The sequence below is a fragment of the Lissotriton vulgaris genome, chromosome 10 (genome assembly GCF_964263255.1).
Source record: "Lissotriton vulgaris chromosome 10, aLisVul1.2, whole genome shotgun sequence".
NCBI lineage: Eukaryota > Metazoa > Chordata > Amphibia > Caudata > Salamandridae > Lissotriton > Lissotriton vulgaris.
The window spans coordinates 534,829,322-534,846,895 of record NC_141698.1 but is presented as its reverse complement, the minus strand read 5'-3'; the positions used below and the strand labels follow the sequence as shown (position 1 = coordinate 534,846,895).

The window sequence follows — 17,574 nt, the reverse complement described above, 5'->3', positions numbered from 1 at the left end:
ATCTGGCAAAGGAAGGATAGGTTCTTCCAAAGATAGAGGAGGGAGGGACAGGAAGATCTTTTGAATTATTTCAGCAAAAAAATTCGCCAGATTGTTGCAGTGAGCGTCAGCCTCCTCCGTACAGAGTGGTGATGATGACGGGTCGGGGGCTTTTAATAGAGATTTAGCTATCTCAAACATCTCTCTTGGGGCATTGGCAGAGATCTCTATTTTTTCTGCGTAAAAGATGGATTTGGCCACGTTAAGAGCAGATTTATATTTTTTTAGAGAGAGTCTATATTTGTTTTTTTTCTCTTCCTCAAAATGTTTTCGCCACTGTCTCTCCAACCGTTTACATTCTTGTTTTAGGGACCTTGGCTCAGAAGTAAACCAAGGTTGTTTAGTGGAGCCTTTCTTTTTGGAGATGTTTATTTTTGGAAGCACCTTATCCAATGATGATTCAATCCATTGGTTAAAGTCCACATTAGCCCTGTCAATGTCCTGATTGGCCTGGGGTTCGCTTGTGTTCAGTGCCTCTACCCATTCATTCATTTCTAATTTCGTCCACCGCCTACTCAGAGTTTTACTGGGCAGTTTTGCCTTACACGCGAAAGGTCCCTGATTCGAGACCGGGCAGAAACAGCAGCTTTCTGTTTTTCACAGTGTTTGCATTTACTGGCTCACTTTATAGGAAAGCTGAGATAATAGAGGCTGTCTATTCCTCACCAGCCTGACGTAGGGTGCTCCAGAGATCTCAGTGACAGCTCGAAAAGAGAAGTGACGATAGCTTGCGCCATTCGCTTGCTCGCACTTTGCTCTGTTGGGTGGGCCTACTTCATGAAAGCAAGGCATGAGAGCAGAAATGCTTCTCTTGTCCTCACCACGAGCAGACACTTAAAGCAAACAAACTGTCTGAAGGACAGAGGCTTTTTAATTTCGTGTTTGATGACGGCCATGGAAAAGACAGCAATCATATTGCAGAACAGAGCAGCATGTACTGGCTAGCTGCCACTAACCCCTGGAGCCGTGTCAGAGGTGACTCTTGCGTGGCTCGTTGGTCTAGGGGTATGATTCTTGCTTTGGGTGTGAGAGGTCCCGGGTTCAAATCCCAGACAAGCCCTTTTTTAGAGGTAAACATACAAATCCTACTAAAAATGCACTATGCCTGACTATTTCTTGTTATACTGGGTGCATTGTTGCACAACATATTTCTAACCTCAGAAGAAAAATGGATCACCCTGCTATATCTGCCTACCTGCTTAGTCTCAGTGTGTCCCAGGTGATGCTTTCCCAAGCTGTACTTGCTGGCATTTAGGAATCAGATATTTGTCTGTCGATGCCTGCACAAGTGAGTTTTGAGTACGTCTAATTGCAAGCATGTTGGATGATATCACTGAGGTATTCACAATTTTTCTGCACATTCTGAGCCGCTGCTGATACAGCAGAATAGAAGTAGGGTGAAGACTTGAGAGAAACTTTCCTCTAACAGTAGAAAACAGCAAAGTAGTTTCTGTAGTGTAGTGGTCATCACGTTCGCCTAACACGCGAAAGGTCCCCAGTTCGAGACCGGGCAGAAACACTGTGCATTGGATGCTTTTATGAGCACACTCTAAAACCTTATTATCTCAATGCAAGTTTAAGAAGAGGTGGTCTTTGAACACAGGTAGCCGTGGGAAACTTTCTTTACCTTTGCAAGACGAAACAAAGTTATCTCCATCCATCATCTAGGGGTTGTTCTTGGGCCTATTTTTATTTTGTTTAAGCTATGTTGTATTGTTGGGGCCTTTACACCTGTGACATTGCTGTGAACGTTGTAAGTGGAAACGTTGGCAGGTGCAGACAGAAGAGTCAGAACTAAGCACACCCTGAGCCGTCAGGATGGCCGAGTGGTCTAAGGCGCCAGACTCAAGAGAGCTTGATCTTCAGTGATGCTGAGCCTTCTGGTCTCCTCATGGAGGCGTGGGTTCAAATCCCACTTCTGACATGTCCCTTTTACACCCTTAAGTCTTCCTAATTTTTGCAGTGCATTCCCCAGACACACCACAATATTTGCAGTAACCTGTAGTAAATGAAGAGAAGTCCACCAGGCTGGGCCCTCAATCACAATTCCATGTATTTCTGAAAGGGACACCTCAGGCACACCTTCATTTACATTTGCACTCCATCACAGTAACTGCCATGCTGGGTTTCGAAATAAGCAGTTGATCCCATCATTTGTTGTGAGGCTCTCCTGCCACCTTTTGGGCAGAGAAGGCACTGTCCCTGCAACAACACAGGCAGACATGTTCAACAGGGCTTCCTGGTTATGTGGGAGGAGCAGATTGCCAATGGTCCCCCCTTGCAAATTCTAATTTACATAAGGAAGACAGAGAGGTAGCTGGGAATAGGCACTACACACGGACATTGCACTCTCTCTTGTGATTTGCAGCCAATTCTAGATTGAGGCAGGAGAAAAGGAGGAGACTCGCCCAACAATGGCCATACTGGGAAGTCAGCCACTCTGGGTCTCCCAGGTGAATGTTTCAGGCCTGTGAGCCACTCATATAAATCTCGCCTGATCGAGCGCTGAGCGAGCGCGTTTGAATCCAAATATCAAACACCTCTTTCTCAGGCGCAAGAAATGGTGGGCCCTTCATTGCTTCTGGTGTGGAAGTCTATGGAGCAAGGGTCCAGGACTTGCAGAGGAGTACAAGTGCCAGAAAGTGCTTGCTGTTCTCATCTGTGCCTTTTTTCTGCTCACTGGCCGATAGGAGATTGGCTGCCCCCTTCCTTGCTGGAGTGAGAAAACAACAACTTGAGAGAAAACATGACTTTGTGTGGCTCACTTATAGGGAGACGAGCCAAATAGCCCTGCTGTTTTCTGAAAGACGCTTCAGAAATTGTTCAAAATGTCTCCTGGCCACTCAGGCTCGTTGGTCTAGGGGTATGATTCTCGCTTCGGGTGCGAGAGGTCCCGGGTTCAAATCCCGGACGAGCCCATCCTGTGGAAGTTTTCAGGCTGCTTGTCATATAGGAGCCTTTCTTCTTTTCAATGCTGTAAGACGCTGTGTGTCGAGAAGCTTCCTTACCCTGCATGCTATTTTCCACTTTTGACATGATGAAGGAGTGCAGGACTTCGTTGCAACTGCTTTTCTGGTCTGGACCAGCAGTGTAGGAATATTACATGCAAAGTGTTTTTCTAGTGTCATTTCAGGATATGGTTTCAAAATCGCCTCTTGGAATAAAAGTGGTCCTCATTCCTGTCTTCCAAAGAAAGAGAGACCGGGTAAGGAGAGCCCAACTTTGATCTTCAAGGACGTTGGCCATTAGTCTGTGCATTCCAACCCAATACATGCCAAGAAGATTCCTGAGGTAGTGTCTGTTTCTGTAGTGTAGTGGTTATCACGTTCGCCTTACACGTGAAAAGTCCCTAGTTCGAGACTGGGCAGAAACAGCAGCTTGCTGTTTTTCACAGTGTTTGCATTTACTGGCTCACTTTATAGGAAAGCTGAGATAATAGAGGCTGTCTATTCCTTACCAGCCTGACGTAGGGTGCTCCAGAGATCTCAGTGACAGCTCGAAAAGAGAAGTGACGATAGCTTGCGCCATTCGCTTGCTCGCACTTTGCTCTGTAGGGTGGGCCTACTTCATGAAAGCAAGGCATGAGAGCAGAAATGCTTCTCTTGTCCTCACCACAAGCAGACACTTAAAGCAAACAAACTGTGTGAAGGACAGAGGCTTTTTAATTTCTTGTTTGATGACGGCCATGGAAAAGACAGCAATCATATTGCAGAACAGAGCAGCATGTACTGGCTAGCTGCCACTAACCCCTGGAGCCATGTTAGAGGTGACTCTTGCGTGGCTCGTTGGTCTAGGGGTATGATTCTCGCTTAGGGTGCGAGAGGTCCCGGGTTCAAATCACGGACGAGCCCTTTTTTAGAGGTAAACATACAAATCCTACTAAAAATGCACTATGACTGACTATTTCTCGTTATACTGGGTGCATTGTTGCACAACATATTTCTAACCTCAGAAGAAAAATGGATCACCCTGCTATATCTGCCTACCTGCTTAGTCTCAGTGTGTCCCAGGTGATGCTTTCCCAAGCTGTACTCGCTGGCATTTAGGCATCAGATATTTGTCCGTCGATGCCTGCACAAGTGAGTTTTGAGTACGTCTAATTGCAAGCATGTGGGATGATATCACTGAGGTATTCACAATTTTTCTGCACATTCCGAGCCGCTGCTGATTCAGCAGAATAGAAGTCGGGTGAAGACTTGAGAGAAACTTTCCTCTAATAGTAGAAAACAGCAAGGTAGTTTCTGTAGTGTAGTGGTCATCACGTTCGCCTAACACGCGAAAAGTCCCCGGTTCGAGACCGGGCAGAAACAATGTGCATTGGATGCTTTTATGAGCACACTCTAAAACCTTATTATCTCAATGCAAGTTTAAGAAAAGGTGGTCTTTGAACACAGTGAGCCGTGGGAAACTTTCTTTACCTTTGCAAGACGAAACAAAGTTATCTCCATCCATCATCTGGGGGTTGTTCTTGGGCCTATTTTTATTTTGTTTAAGCTATGTTGTATTGTTGGGGCCTTTACACCTGTGACTAAGCATGGGCGGAAAATCCGTTATGCTAGCGGATTTTGCGGATTTTTGGGAAATTCGCAATCCGCGAGATTTGCGAATTTCCCGCAAAATCCGCAAATTCGCACGCAGCGGATTATTTTTTGCGGCTCGCGTCGTTGGTGATACAATTTTTGCGGCGCGCGGCGTTTATCATCGTTTGCCGAGTTGTTTTTCTCGATATTTTGCGAGTGCTGCGCCATTTTGGATCTTGCTGTGTGATCCCGCGGGAATTTGGCGAGCGCGATTACGTCATCGCGGCTTGCCAACTTGCACAGCGAGAGTTTGTCAACACGAGTACGGCGAGATCACGTCTCGCGGTACTTCGCAATTGCGAGATTTGAGATGCGGCGAGCAGCATCAATCTCGCACAAGCGAAAATATGAAATTTGCAATTCTGCACAAGAAATCCACCAGCAAACAGCATAAACCTTCTTGAAATGATGATTTTTATCTGAATAACTCCTTAGGTTGACATTTGCCTGCACTTTTTTAGCGAGGAGTCCATTTTGGGGAGGGGGGAGGGGGGTGGGAGGAAGGAAGTGCCCCACAGTCTTCAACTTCCTGTTTCTGTCCAGCAGGCTCCTCCCAGTGCTTTGTCCATCTCCTGGTCACTTTTCATTTGGATCTGGAGCTGGAAGGATTACTTTTTGTGGATGCTGCTGGATATTTGGACTTGAGGCCTTTTTGACTTTCTTAGGATCACTGTTGGATTAGAAATTTTACAAGTAAGTTTGTTTGGGGCATTACAGTTGCTGCAACTAAAATTTGGGAATTTTCGATTTTTGGGCTGTTTTGGGGCCTTTTGCCCAGGGGTACTCAGTGGTGGGTGGACTGAGTCTTTCTGTGGGTTGTCTTGAACTTAAACATCATGGAGGGCATGGATGGATTGGGATTGTGCTGATTTTTCAGTGATTTTCGTTTTTTGGGGCTGTACTTGTGGCCTTTTCACCAGGGGTATTTGAGTCTAGCATGGGCCTAGTCTTTCTGTGGGCTGTCTTGAACTTAAACATCATGGAGGCCATGGATGGAATGGGATTGTGCTGATTTTTCAGTGATTTTCGTTTTTTGGGGCTGTACTTGTGGCCTTTTCACCAGGGGTATTTGAGTCTAGCATGGGCCTAGTCTTTCTGTGGGCTGTCTTGAACTTAAACATCATGGAGGGCATGGATGGAATGGGATTGTGCTGATTTTGCAGTGTTTTTCGATTTTTGGGGGTGTTCATTGGGAAGGACAGGCCATGTGGCTGGTGGCCATTTTGAGTGCTGCTACATGCACTGGCCATGTGCTGGGAGAGGCAAGTGGCCATTTTGAATGCAGGCTTTGTTGTTAGGCCTGCAACCATTTTGCCTACTTTTCAACCTTTATGCCCAGGGGTAGTGAGTCTTGCATGGGCCTAGTCTTTCTGTGGGTTGTCTTGAATTTAAACATCATGGAGGGCATGGATGGATTGGGATTGTGCTGATTTTTCAGTGATTTTCGTTTTTTGGGGCTGTACTTGTGGCCTTTTCACCAGGGGTATTTGAGTCTAGCATGGGCCTAGTCTTTCTGTGGGCTGTCTTGAACTTAAACATCATGGAGGGCATGGATGGACTGGGATTGTGGTGATTTTGCAGTGTTTTTCGATTTTTGGGGGTGTTCATGGGGAGGGACAGGCCATGTGGCTGGTGGCCATTTTGAGTGCTGCTACAGGCACTGGCCATGTGCTGGGAGAGGCAAGTGGCCATTTTGAATGCAGGCTTTGTTGTTAGGCCTGCAACCATTTTGCCTACTTTTCAACCTTCATGCCCAGGGGTAGTGAGTCTTGCATGGGCCTAATCTTTCTGTGGGTTGTCTTGAATTTAAACATCATGGAGGGCATGGATGGATTGGGATTGTGCTGATTTTTCAGTGATTTTCGTTTTTTGGGGCTGTACTTGTGGCCTTTTCACCAGGGGTATTTGAGTCTAGCATGGGCCTAGTCTTTCTGTGGGCTGTCTTGAACTTAAACATCATGGAGGGCATGGATGGATTGGGATTGTGCTGATTTTTCAGTGATTTTCGTTTTTTAGGGCTGTACTTGTGGCCTTTTCACCAGGGGTATTTGAGTCTAGCATGGGCCTAGTCTTTCTGTGGGCTGTCTTGAACTTAAACATCATGGAGGGCATGGATGGAATGGGATTGTGCTGATTTTGCAGTGTTTTTCGATTTTTGGGGGCGTTCATGGGGAGGGACAGGCCATGTGGCTGGTGGCCATTTTGAGTGCTGCTACAGGCACTGGCCATGTGCTGGGAGAGGCAACTGGCCATTTTGAATACAGGCTTTGTTGTTAGGCCTGCAACCATTTTGCCTATTTTTCAACCTTTATGCCCAGGGGTAGTAAGTCTTGCATGGGCCTAGTCTTTCTGTGGGTTGTCTTGAATTTAAACATCATGGAGGGCATGGATGGATTGGGATTGTGCTGATTTTTCAGTGATTTTCGTTTTTTGGGGCTGTACTTGTGGCCTTTTCACCAGGGGTATTTGAGTCTAGCATGGGCCTAGTCTTTCTGTGGGCTGTCTTGAACTTAAACATCATGGAGGGCATGGATGGATTGGGATTGTGCTGATTTTTCAGTGATTTTCGTTTTTTGGGGCTGTACTTGTGGCCTTTTCACCAGGGGTATTTGAGTCTAGCATGGGCCTAGTCTTTCTGTGTGCTGTATTGAACTTAAACATCATGGAGGGCATGGATGGATTGGGATTGTGCTGATTTTTCAGTGATTTTCGTTTTTTGGGGCTGTACTTGTGGCCTTTTCACCAGGGGTATTTGAGTCCAGCATGGGCCTAGTCTTTCTGTGGGCTGTCTTGAACTTAAACATCATGGAGGGCATGGATGGAATGGGATTGTGCTGATTTTGCAGTGTTTTTCGATTTTTGGGGGTGTTCATGGGGAGGGACAGGCCATGTGGCTGGTGGCCATTTTGAGTGCTGCTACAGGCACTGGCCATGTGCTGGGAGGCAAGTGGCCATTTTGAATGCAGGCTTTGTTGTTAGGCCTGCAACCATTTTGCCTACTTTTCAACCTTTATGCCCAGGGGTAGTGAGTCTTGCATGGGCCTAGTCTTTCTGTGGGTTGTCTTGAATTTAAACATCATGGAGGGCATGGATGGATTGGGATTGTGCTGATTTTTCAGTGATTTTCGTTTTTTGGGGCTGTACTTGTGGCCTTTTCACCTGGGGTATTTGAGTCTAGCATGGGCCTAGTCTTTCTGTGGGCTGTCTTGAACTTAAACATCATGGAGGGCATGGATGGATTGGGATTGTGCTGATTTTTCAGTGATTTTCGTTTTTTGGGGCTGTACTTGTGGCCTTTTCACCAGGGGTATTTGAGTGTAGCATGGGCCTAGTCTTTCTGTGGGCTGTCTTGAACTTAAACATCATGGAGGGCATGGATGGAATGGGATTGTGCTGATTTTGCAGTGTTTTCCGATTTTTGGGAGTGTTCATGGGGAGGGACAGGCCATGTGGCTGGTGGCCATTTTGAGTGCTGCTACAGGCACTGGCCATGTGTTGGGAGGCAAGTGGCCATTTTGAATGCAGGCTTTGTTGTTAGGCCTGCAACCATTTTGCCTACTTTTCAACCTTTATGCCCAGGGGTAGTGAGTCTTGCCTGGGCCTAGTCTTTCTGTGGGTTGTCTTGAATTTAAACATCATGGAGGGCATGGATGGATTGGGATTGTGCTGATTTTTCAGTGATTTTCGTTTTTTGGGGCTGTACTTGTGGCCTTTTCACCAGGGGTATTTGAGTCTAGCATGGGCCTAGTCTTTCTGTGGGCTGTCTTGAACTTAAACATCATGGAGGGCATGGATGGATTGGGATTGAGCTGATTTTTCAGTGATTTTCGTTTTTTGGGGCTGTACTTGTGGCCTTTTCACCAGGGGTATTTGAGTCTAGCATGTGCCTAGTCTTTCTGTGGGCTGTCTTGAACTTAAACATCATGGAGGGCATGGATGGAATGGGATTGTGCTGATTTTTCTGTTTTTTTTCCGATTTTTTTTTGTGGTGTATAACTGAACTGATGTTCCTCTGTCTTCCATTGTTTTTAGGTGCACAAGACTCAAGAGAACCACCAGTGCCAGGAAGAAGTCCTGCAGCGGTGTGTGTGTGCAGCATAACGTCACGCGACGTCACGTCTGGCCTCAGACAACTCCACAATTCGTGCAACTGCGGCCTGCTGTCTGATCTGCTCTGAAGAAGATGGCCCCAAAAAAAGTTCTCCGTAGCTCCTCTAGCAAGAAAGTTGCTAGTAAGGAGCAGAAGAAGCAAGTTACCAAGGAGGCTGGTGTGCCAAACGCCACGTTTTTTGGGAGCAAAAAAAAAAGTACGCCTGCAGCAGCAGCAGGATCTGCTGGGGACCAAGCTGGGAGCAGCACCCCTGCTCCATTGGGTTCAGTGCCTCCACCACCACGCCAACTTACGTCAAAGCCCTTGAGTGCTTCAGAGGCAGTCAGTGTACTTCTCCAATCACCATCGACCAGTGATGTTGGCTCATCGCAAGAAAGTAGCAGCAATGTCCCTCAATCAACACAGGTTGTTGTAACTCATCTGACAAGTGTTGAACAACCACAGCCGCAACAACAACACCATGTGCAAGTACACGCCCAAGTACATGTGGAAGGAGAGGCAGCAAAAGGAGATGCGCAAGCAGAGGTGCATGGAGGGTCACAAGTGCCCACAATAGTTGTTCCTCCCGAAGTAGGGGCACATCAGGAAATCGACAATGAAGCCGAGGTATCATTGGAAGCCACTCCTCCTGATGATCATTCATTGTCTTCCACATCCCTAGCAAGGAAAAGATCAAGGGAGGTGTCTACATCTTCTTCAAGCCCACCTCCTTCTGATGCAAGTGATCCGTCTTGGGAACCACCACTGCGGTCTGACAGTGAGACACACCATGATCTGACAAAGGTACCTAAGCGTAAAAGGAAGGTCGTCGAAAAACTCATAGCTATGGATTGTGATGAGGCTCAACAAGAAGTGACAGATACTGCTGGTGATGAAGCCTCTCACGATGACGACGAGCCAGTCATCACAAAGGTCACTGCAGCCCCACCGGGCATGCAGCAAAGAGACATTTTGACCCTATCCCGAGAAGCTGCTGAGCGTGATGATGATGTCGACGAGGAGGCAATGGAAATGGAAACACAACAATCATTAGATTTGGAGTTAAGTAGTACACCAACACCTACCGCTTCCATATTTCTTCCTCGCAAGAAGGTACCCACCTCGACCTCAATTCATGGTGGTGAAAGTGCAAAACGTACTGAAGTTCGGCAATCCACATCCTCCACTTCATCTGGCATTAGCAGCAGGACCACCACCACCAGTATCGCCGCCTCCTCCGGCCCCCAAAGACATTTCAAGTCTCCAGTTTGGGACTTCTTTAGTGTTAGCCCAAAAATGGAAAACGTAGCCATTTGTAGCATTTGTAAGCTTCGAGTTAGTCGTGGTAAGCTTGGTTCTAACTATGGTACCGGAGGCCAGAGAGGTCATCTTAAGAGAGCGCACCCTGTCCAATGGTTTCCGCACCTAGAGGCGTTTAAGGAAGCCGGAATTGCACGTAATGAAAACGTTGATTTTTCATCTGATGATGACGAGGAGGAAGAAGACGATTCAAACACTTCACTTACACCCAGTACCCCTGTCAGCAGCACACCCCATGTGAGGCACACTAAGAGTGTGGGAGAGAGTGAGACATCAATGCGGAAAAGTTCATCAGCGAGCGTAACTGGGTCGAAGATATCATCATCATCCCGTAAATCCTTGGTCCAGGGCAACATTAAAAAGATGTTGTTTACAGAAGCGCAATATGAACGCAACCACCCACTGACGCGTCTGTATAACACTAAGCTGGCTAAAATGCTAGCTCTGGACCTTCTCCCTTTTTCTTTTGTAGAAGGGGTTGGTTTTCTAGAATTAGTGGCAGCGCTCTGCCCTAAATGGAAGGTTCCTAGCCGGTTCTATTTTGCCCGAGTTGCGGTTCCAGCACTACATGAAGATGTTCTGAAGGTGATTGGGGCAGCTTTGCAGAAGAGTGCTGTTCACACTATACATATGACAACAGACATGTGGACCAGTGGCGCAGGCGCTGATTACATGTGCATCACTGCACACTGGGTCTCTTTTTCAGCGGCTAAAGCAAAGCTAAACACAGGTGTTGACACGGACATTGTTTTTAAAGCTGCTCGGAAACATGCAACCCTAGCCATGTTTGGTTTGGAGAAACGTCACACAGCAGAAAACATTTTGGATGTCTTTAACACAAAGGTCCTTAACTGGCTGTCCCCACTAAAACGCCAGGTTGGTTATGTTTCCACGGACAATGGCGCCAATATAGTTACGGCCATGAGGAACGGTAACTATTTCAGAGTGCCGTGTTTGGCGCACTGTATAAACCTGGTTGTCCAAAAATTCTTGGGTAATAAAGGCAGTGCAGCGTACAGCGTATTGGACACCTGCCGAAAAATGTGCAAGCATTTCAGCCATTCTTTTAAGGCACGGAAGCAGCTGAGGAGCCTGCTATATCAACATAAAAAGCCAGTGAAAGCACTCATCCAGGAGGTGGTAACACGTTGGAACTCAACCTTCTACATGCTTGAGCGTCTGTATGAGCAGTATACAGAACTCGATCAATATTTCCTTACAGAGGGTACAGAGGAGCTGAGGATGGGTGCGGCGCAATGGAACATAGTTCAAAGCCTGACACGCATGCTTCGTCCTTTTGAGTTCTTCACGCGTGCAGTCAGCAAGGAGGACTGTAATTTGGGAAAAGCTATCCCATTGTTGTACATGCTGGAGGACCAACTGAAGGAGGTGTGTTCTGTGTTTGAAAAAGATGTAAAAAACCAATACTCTTTTCTTCTGGCTGAGAAATTATTAGAGCTCCTACAAGGTGATGAACGTCTTAAAAAGATCCACTCAGAAGAGCATTACATTTGTGCTACTATTCTGGATCCACGCTACAAAAAGGCGCTGGCAGGCCAAGCATTCTTTCCTTTTGATGATGAACATGTTCCAAAGTACAAACATTGGCTAGCCTTGTCAGCCAAGAGGTTTGAAAGAGAACGGCTGGAAATTGAAGGATATGGCAGTACATCAGCAGGCCATCCCCAGTCAAAACAATCCACTTCTGCACCTGTGGCTGTGGCACAAGTGACCTCTCAGCCGTTAAAGACACCGGCAACGGGATCATCTGCACGAGACACAACAGAAACATTGGAGGCTGAAGAGGATTGGCTAGCTCTGCGTGGGTTTGGTTCTCAAAAGGTCAGAGGCACAGCAAGAGCTAAGCAAAGTGGAGGAACCTTGGATGAGGAGGACCTTGAGTCGATGGTGAAGGACTATCTGAATGACTCAACATAGGTCTATGTTAATTCTGACCCATTGGCGTATTGGCATGGGAAAAAAGAATTGTGGCCACAGCTCACCAACCTGGCTTTAAACTACTTGTCTTGCCCACTCGCAAGAGTGTCTTCTGAACGGGTTTTCAGTACTGCTGGTGGCATTGTAACTCCCAAACGGAGCCGCCTCTCGCCCAAAAATGTGGAGAGGTTAACAATGATCAAGATGAATCAGCACCTCATACCACCAGATTTCAGAGTACGAGAAAGCGTGCCGGATGAAGAGGAGGTGGCCAGCAACATAGATGAGGGAATTTCTACTCTGTCAGGTGTCACTGAGCTCACCCTGCCTGAATTCGCAGAGTATGATGAAGAAGCCTTATTCTCATTCCTGGACCGTGATACCGAGCCCTGAAAATGAGACAACGAATCAATAACTTTCTTTTTCGTCCTTATTCACTTTTATTCCTGTGTGTCTGTCTTTCTTTGTTGTGCACAGTTAATATATTTCAAACTTTAATCAGATAATCACAAAAACAAGCCCATCAGCAGAACTGTCTTCACTGGTTTGCTAATTGATTTGAAGTTGCCGCAGTCTGCATTCCTCAGGTTCACAAGTTCAGAAGAACATGCTCCTCTATCCTCCTCCTCCAGACTCCTATTTCCATCAAACCAGAGGGCTGGTTTACGCCCGATGAAGAAAGACTCAGCACTTGTGGGGGTGTTGTTGTACCTCTTTGCAGGTGAGTTGACGGCTCTGGGACCATTGTTGGGAAGCTCTAATACCGGATAAAAGTGGTTTGGACCAAATCCCAGGCGGATTTTTTTTTGTGTTTTTGATGACTTGCTTGCCTTTGAGGTGCTCTTAGGGGGGGTTCCGTCTGTTTGTGGGTGAGTTTCGTGGTCTGGGAGCACTGCAGGGACACTCTAATCTTGATTGCATTTGCTTTTCAGGAAATCCGTGGTGGCAACCCCGACTTATGGCCTAGCTACGCAGCGCGTTTGGACCGAAGGCCGAGAAATATTGCAAGTATGAGATTTTGCTTTTGGCCTGTTTGGGGGTGTTATGCTTCTTGGCGGGTGGGTTGGCGGGTCTTGGGGCATTCCTGGGAAGGTCTAATACCGGGTAGAAGTGGTTGGGACAAAATCCAGGCCGATTTTTTTTTGGCTATTTCTGACATTTTGCTCAATGTAGCGTTTTCGGGGGCCTGTTTGGGGGGATTCCTGGTGTTTGTGGGTGGGTTTCGGGGTCTGGGCGCACTGCTGGCTATATATACTTTACTTTGCAAGAGGTTTGAAGCAAATCCATGGTGGCAGAGGGGAGTTAGGGCCTAGCTGCAGAGCGCGCGCGGAGTGATTTGGGAAATTTGGGAAAAACTGACAAAGTCCCCATTTTTGTACTTTTGCTCTTTGGCTGTTTGGGGGTCTTCTACTCGTTTTCTCCTGGGTTGACGGCTCTGGGGTCATTGCTGGGAAGCTCTAATACCGGATGAAAGTGGTTTGGACCAAATCCCAGGCGGAAAATTTTTTGTGTTTTTGATGACTTGCTTGCCTTGAGGTGCTCTTAGGGGGGGTTCCGTCTGTTTGTGGGTGAGTTTCGTGGTCTGGGAGCACTGCTGGGACACTCTGATCTTGATTGCATTTGCTTTTCAGGAAATCCGTGGTGGCAACCCCGACTTATGGCCTAGCTACGCAGCGCGTTTGGACCGAAGGCCGAGAAATATTGCAAGTATGAGATTTTGCTTTTGGCCTGTTTGGGGGTGTTATGCTTCTTGGCGGGTGGGTTGGCGGGTCTTGGGGCATTCCTGGAAAGGTCTAATACCGGGTAGAAGTGGTTGGGACAAAATCCAGGCCGATTTTTTTTGGGCTATTTCTGACATTTTGCTCAATGTAGCGTTTTCGGGGGCCTGTTTGGGGGGCTCCCTGGTGTTTGTGGGTGGGTTTCGGGGTCTGGGCGCACTGCTGGCTATATATACTTTACTTTGCAAGAGGTTTGAAGCAAATCCATGGTGGCAGAGGGGAGTTAGGGCCTAGCTGCAGAGCGCGCGCGGAGTGATTTGGGAAATTTGGGAAAAACTGACAAAGTCCCCATTTTTGTCCTTTTGCTCTTTGGCTGTTTTGGGGTCTTCTACTCGTTTTCTCCTGGGTTGACGGCTCTGGGGCCATTGCTGGGAAGCTCTAATACCGGATAAAAGTGGTTTGGACCAAATCCCAGGCGGAATTTTTTTTGTGTTTTTGATGACTTGCTTGACTTTGAGGTGCTTTTAGGGGGGGTTCTGTCTGTTTGTGGGCGAGTTTCGTGGTCTGGGAGCACTGCTGGGACACTTTAATCTTGATTGCATTTGCTTTTCAGGAAATCCGTGGTGGCAACCCCGACTTATGGCGTAGCTACGCAGCGCGTTTGGACCGAAGGCCGAGAAATATTGCAAGCATGAGATTTTGCTTTTGGCCTGTTTGGGGGTGTTATGCTTCTTGGCGGGTGGGTTGGCGGGTCTTCGGGCATTCCTGGGAAGGTCTAATACCGGGTAGAAGTGGTTGGGACAAAATCCTCACGGAAAAGCCTTTTGGCACTTTTTGTAACTTAGGGTTCGTTAGGGTTAGCCCTAGCAGCAGGATTGCATGTGTTTCGGGGTGTTCTAGATTTTTGCAACTGAGTTCTGGGGTCTTAGAGCACTCGTGAGAATGTGTAATTTTGGTTGCAAGTCATTTGAAGAAAATCCATGGTGGGAAAGGGGGGATTTGGCATAGTTAAAGAAAGCCTTTGCCACTATTCTTAACTTAGGGTTCGTTAGGGTTAGCAGTATTTCTATTGCATGTGTTTGAGTGGGGGGGATTTCGAGTCTTGGAGCGATGCTGGCTATGGATACTTTTGCTAGGTTGCTTGCAAGTGGTTTGAATGCAATCCACGGTGGGTAAGGGGTAATTAGGAAGGGGGTACTTTGGCCTACTTTTACTTTCAAAGTAAGTTTTGTCACCAGTTTTCTGCTAGGCCTCGTTTTTTGAGATTTGATTGGGGGTCTTCTACATTTTTGCGACTGGCCTCAGTAAGGGTCTGGGTGGGAGCACTGCTAGGAAGATCTAATTTTGATCTAAAACACAGTTTACAGTACACCTAGCTTGAGGGGAAAGATCCGCTACATTAATTTGCCCCTACTTATTTATCCTTCAAAAGGTGACTCAGACAGAGTACGCACTTTCAAAAATATTGTACTGTCTACTGGGAAAATCAAATTGTGACTTTTTGCACTCCACAGCCTACATACCTTATATTTATTTATCAGTGGTGTTGTAATATTATATCACTTCCTGTTTTTCGTTGAATAATTACAGGCCGGGTTTCAGTCTCTGCAATGGGGAAAAAAGGATGGAGTCAGGCAAAACATTAGCGAGCCACAATTCAGCATCAGGCAGGCAGTGGACAGGGTGTCTTCTGGTGACCAACATCGATGGACGAAGCGTCGGCTGCAATGGAGGAGTGCCGCTAATAAGAGGATTTTTTTTCTGCAGGCAACTTACTTACCACTTCCAACAGGACAACTACAACAACATAGATACAGTATCCCTTGCCTTTTTCTCTGACTGTGACTGCATTTCTTGGATCTCTCTCTGCTTCTAAATTGATCCCTTAACACATCACTTAGTCCACTCCACTATCACATCTGCACCACACATAGTCATTTGTAAGTGCTCCTACGTAATTCGCAAGTCGCAGCACGCCCCAGCCCGTAGAGGACTGGGATGGCCCCAATGATGAAGCATGTCACCAAGGGGCAACCCTGGTGAGTGAGGGGACACCTAGAAAAAAAGCAATTTTTCCTTTTCTATCTACTATACCTTCCAGACCAACCCCATTGAGTGTTGTTGTGAATGGATTTATAGTGACCAGCAAGGCTCTCAGGTATCTGGCTACAGAGACCTTATGTTGAATATAGTTATCAATATTTCCACCCACGCCCTGTACTGTCGCATTCTTTCTTCCACAGTTGTCGAAAGTACTACTTACTTTTCACTGACATGCATGCAGTAGTGCATGCAGTTTCAAAGATTGATGGATAGGTTTGTACCCAAAGATTTGTTTATGTTCACAATTGTTTGTCCATGCTGTGCTATTTTTTCTTGTCTCCCAAAACCTTTCCCAAAAACCCAGTACCCATCCATTTTTCAAACCCTAACCCTCTTCCCCCGGGCTGTGTGGTTTTGATTGATGTGTGACTAAATTACAGCAATAAATCCACACACTTGCTGGGGAGGATAAGGTGATAGCAACAGGCTGGTAAAGAAATCCGAGGATATATTCTTACTCTGCTTGACAAAGACCCATGGCTAATGTCAAAGAACTTCAAACGAATTAGTTATGCTTTAACATTTGTTAGGCTACAATATGGCACTGTTCTAGTGTACTTCTGTCACCTGCTATATTCTCTATTGTACCGTTGTATTGCTCAGGAGGAAAAACCAGATTTCATTTTCTTTTTTTTCATAGGCAAGCAACTGCCACTGTGTCACACCACTAGTACCACCGCTATGAGGAAATTTTATCCGCCCAGGATTGCCAACTTTATTTGCTGTTTCCCGTGGAGCCAGCCCTGGGCCTAGCCCTACTTGCAAACAGAAATTACAGGTAAGATAGGCGTTTAGTTGGAGGTAGTATAATGGAGTATTAGGAGAGACGATAGATTTGATTGACGGTAGTACTACTAAAGTCCTAGGACTATTCAGGTAAACAAACTTACTGTTATGTTAAACCCCCACCCACCAGACGGGTGGGTTGGCGGGTCTTGGGGCATTCCTGGGAAGGTCTAATACCGGGTAGAAGTGGTTGGGACAAAATCCAGGCCGATTTTTTTTTTGGCTATTTCTGACATTTTGCTCAATGTAGCGTTTTCGGGGGCCTGTTTGGGGGGCTTCCTGGTGTTTGTGGGTGGGTTTCGGGGTCTGGGCGCACTGCTGGCTATATATACTTTACTTTGCAAGAGGTTTGAAGCAAATCCATGGTGGCAGAGGGGAGTTAGGGCCTAGCTGCAGAGCGCGCGCGGAGTGATTTGGGAAATTTGGGAAAAACTGACAAAGTCCCCATTTTTGTACTTTTGCTCTTTGGCTGTTTGGGGGTCTTCTACTCGTTTTCTCCTGGGTTGACGGCTCTGGGGTCATTGCTGGGAAGCTCTAATACCGGATAAAAGTGGTTTGGACCAAATCCCAGGCAGAATTTTTTTTGTGTTTTTGATGACTTGCTTGCCTTTGAGGTGCTTTTAGGGGGGGTTCTGTCTGTTTGTGGGTGAGTTTCGTGGTCTGGGAGCACTGCTGGGACACTCTAATCTTGATTGCATTTGCTTTTCAGGAAATCCGTGGTGGCAACCCCGACTTATGGCCTAGCTACGCAGCGCGTTTGGACCGAAGGCCGAGAAATATTGCAAGCATGAGATTTTGCTTTTGGCCTGTTTGGGGGTGTTATGCTTCTTGGCGGGTGGGTTGGCGGGTCTTCGGGCATTCCTGGGAAGGTCTAATACCGGGTAGAAGTGGTTGGGACAAAATCCTCGCGGAAAAGCCTTTTGGCACTTTTTGTAACATAGGGTTCGTTAGGGTTAGCCCTAGCAGCAGGATTGCATGTGTTTCGGGGTGTTCTAGGTCA

General features: G+C 46.8%; 6 non-coding genes across 6 annotated transcripts; all 6 read left to right on the top strand.

Moving 5' to 3' along the window:
- The first annotated feature begins 1,485 nt into the window (after positions 1-1,485).
- On the top strand, positions 1,486-1,558 carry TRNAV-AAC (transfer RNA valine (anticodon AAC)). Its single transcript has one exon. It is a non-coding gene; the product is annotated as a tRNA-Val (tRNA).
- Positions 1,559-1,851: 293 nt separating this feature from the next.
- Positions 1,852-1,963, top strand: TRNAL-CAA (transfer RNA leucine (anticodon CAA)). Its single transcript has 2 exons — positions 1,852-1,889; positions 1,918-1,963. It is a non-coding gene; the product is annotated as a tRNA-Leu (tRNA).
- Positions 1,964-2,885: 922 nt separating this feature from the next.
- On the top strand, positions 2,886-2,957 carry TRNAP-CGG (transfer RNA proline (anticodon CGG)). Its single transcript has one exon. It is a non-coding gene; the product is annotated as a tRNA-Pro (tRNA).
- A 382-nt stretch (positions 2,958-3,339) lies between these two features.
- Positions 3,340-3,412, top strand: TRNAV-UAC (transfer RNA valine (anticodon UAC)). Its single transcript has one exon. It is a non-coding gene; the product is annotated as a tRNA-Val (tRNA).
- Positions 3,413-3,818: 406 nt separating this feature from the next.
- TRNAP-AGG (transfer RNA proline (anticodon AGG)) lies at positions 3,819-3,890 on the top strand. The gene has a single exon. It is a non-coding gene; the product is annotated as a tRNA-Pro (tRNA).
- Positions 3,891-4,276: 386 nt separating this feature from the next.
- TRNAV-AAC (transfer RNA valine (anticodon AAC)) lies at positions 4,277-4,349 on the top strand. The gene has a single exon. It is a non-coding gene; the product is annotated as a tRNA-Val (tRNA).
- The last annotated feature ends 13,225 nt before the right edge of the window (positions 4,350-17,574 follow it).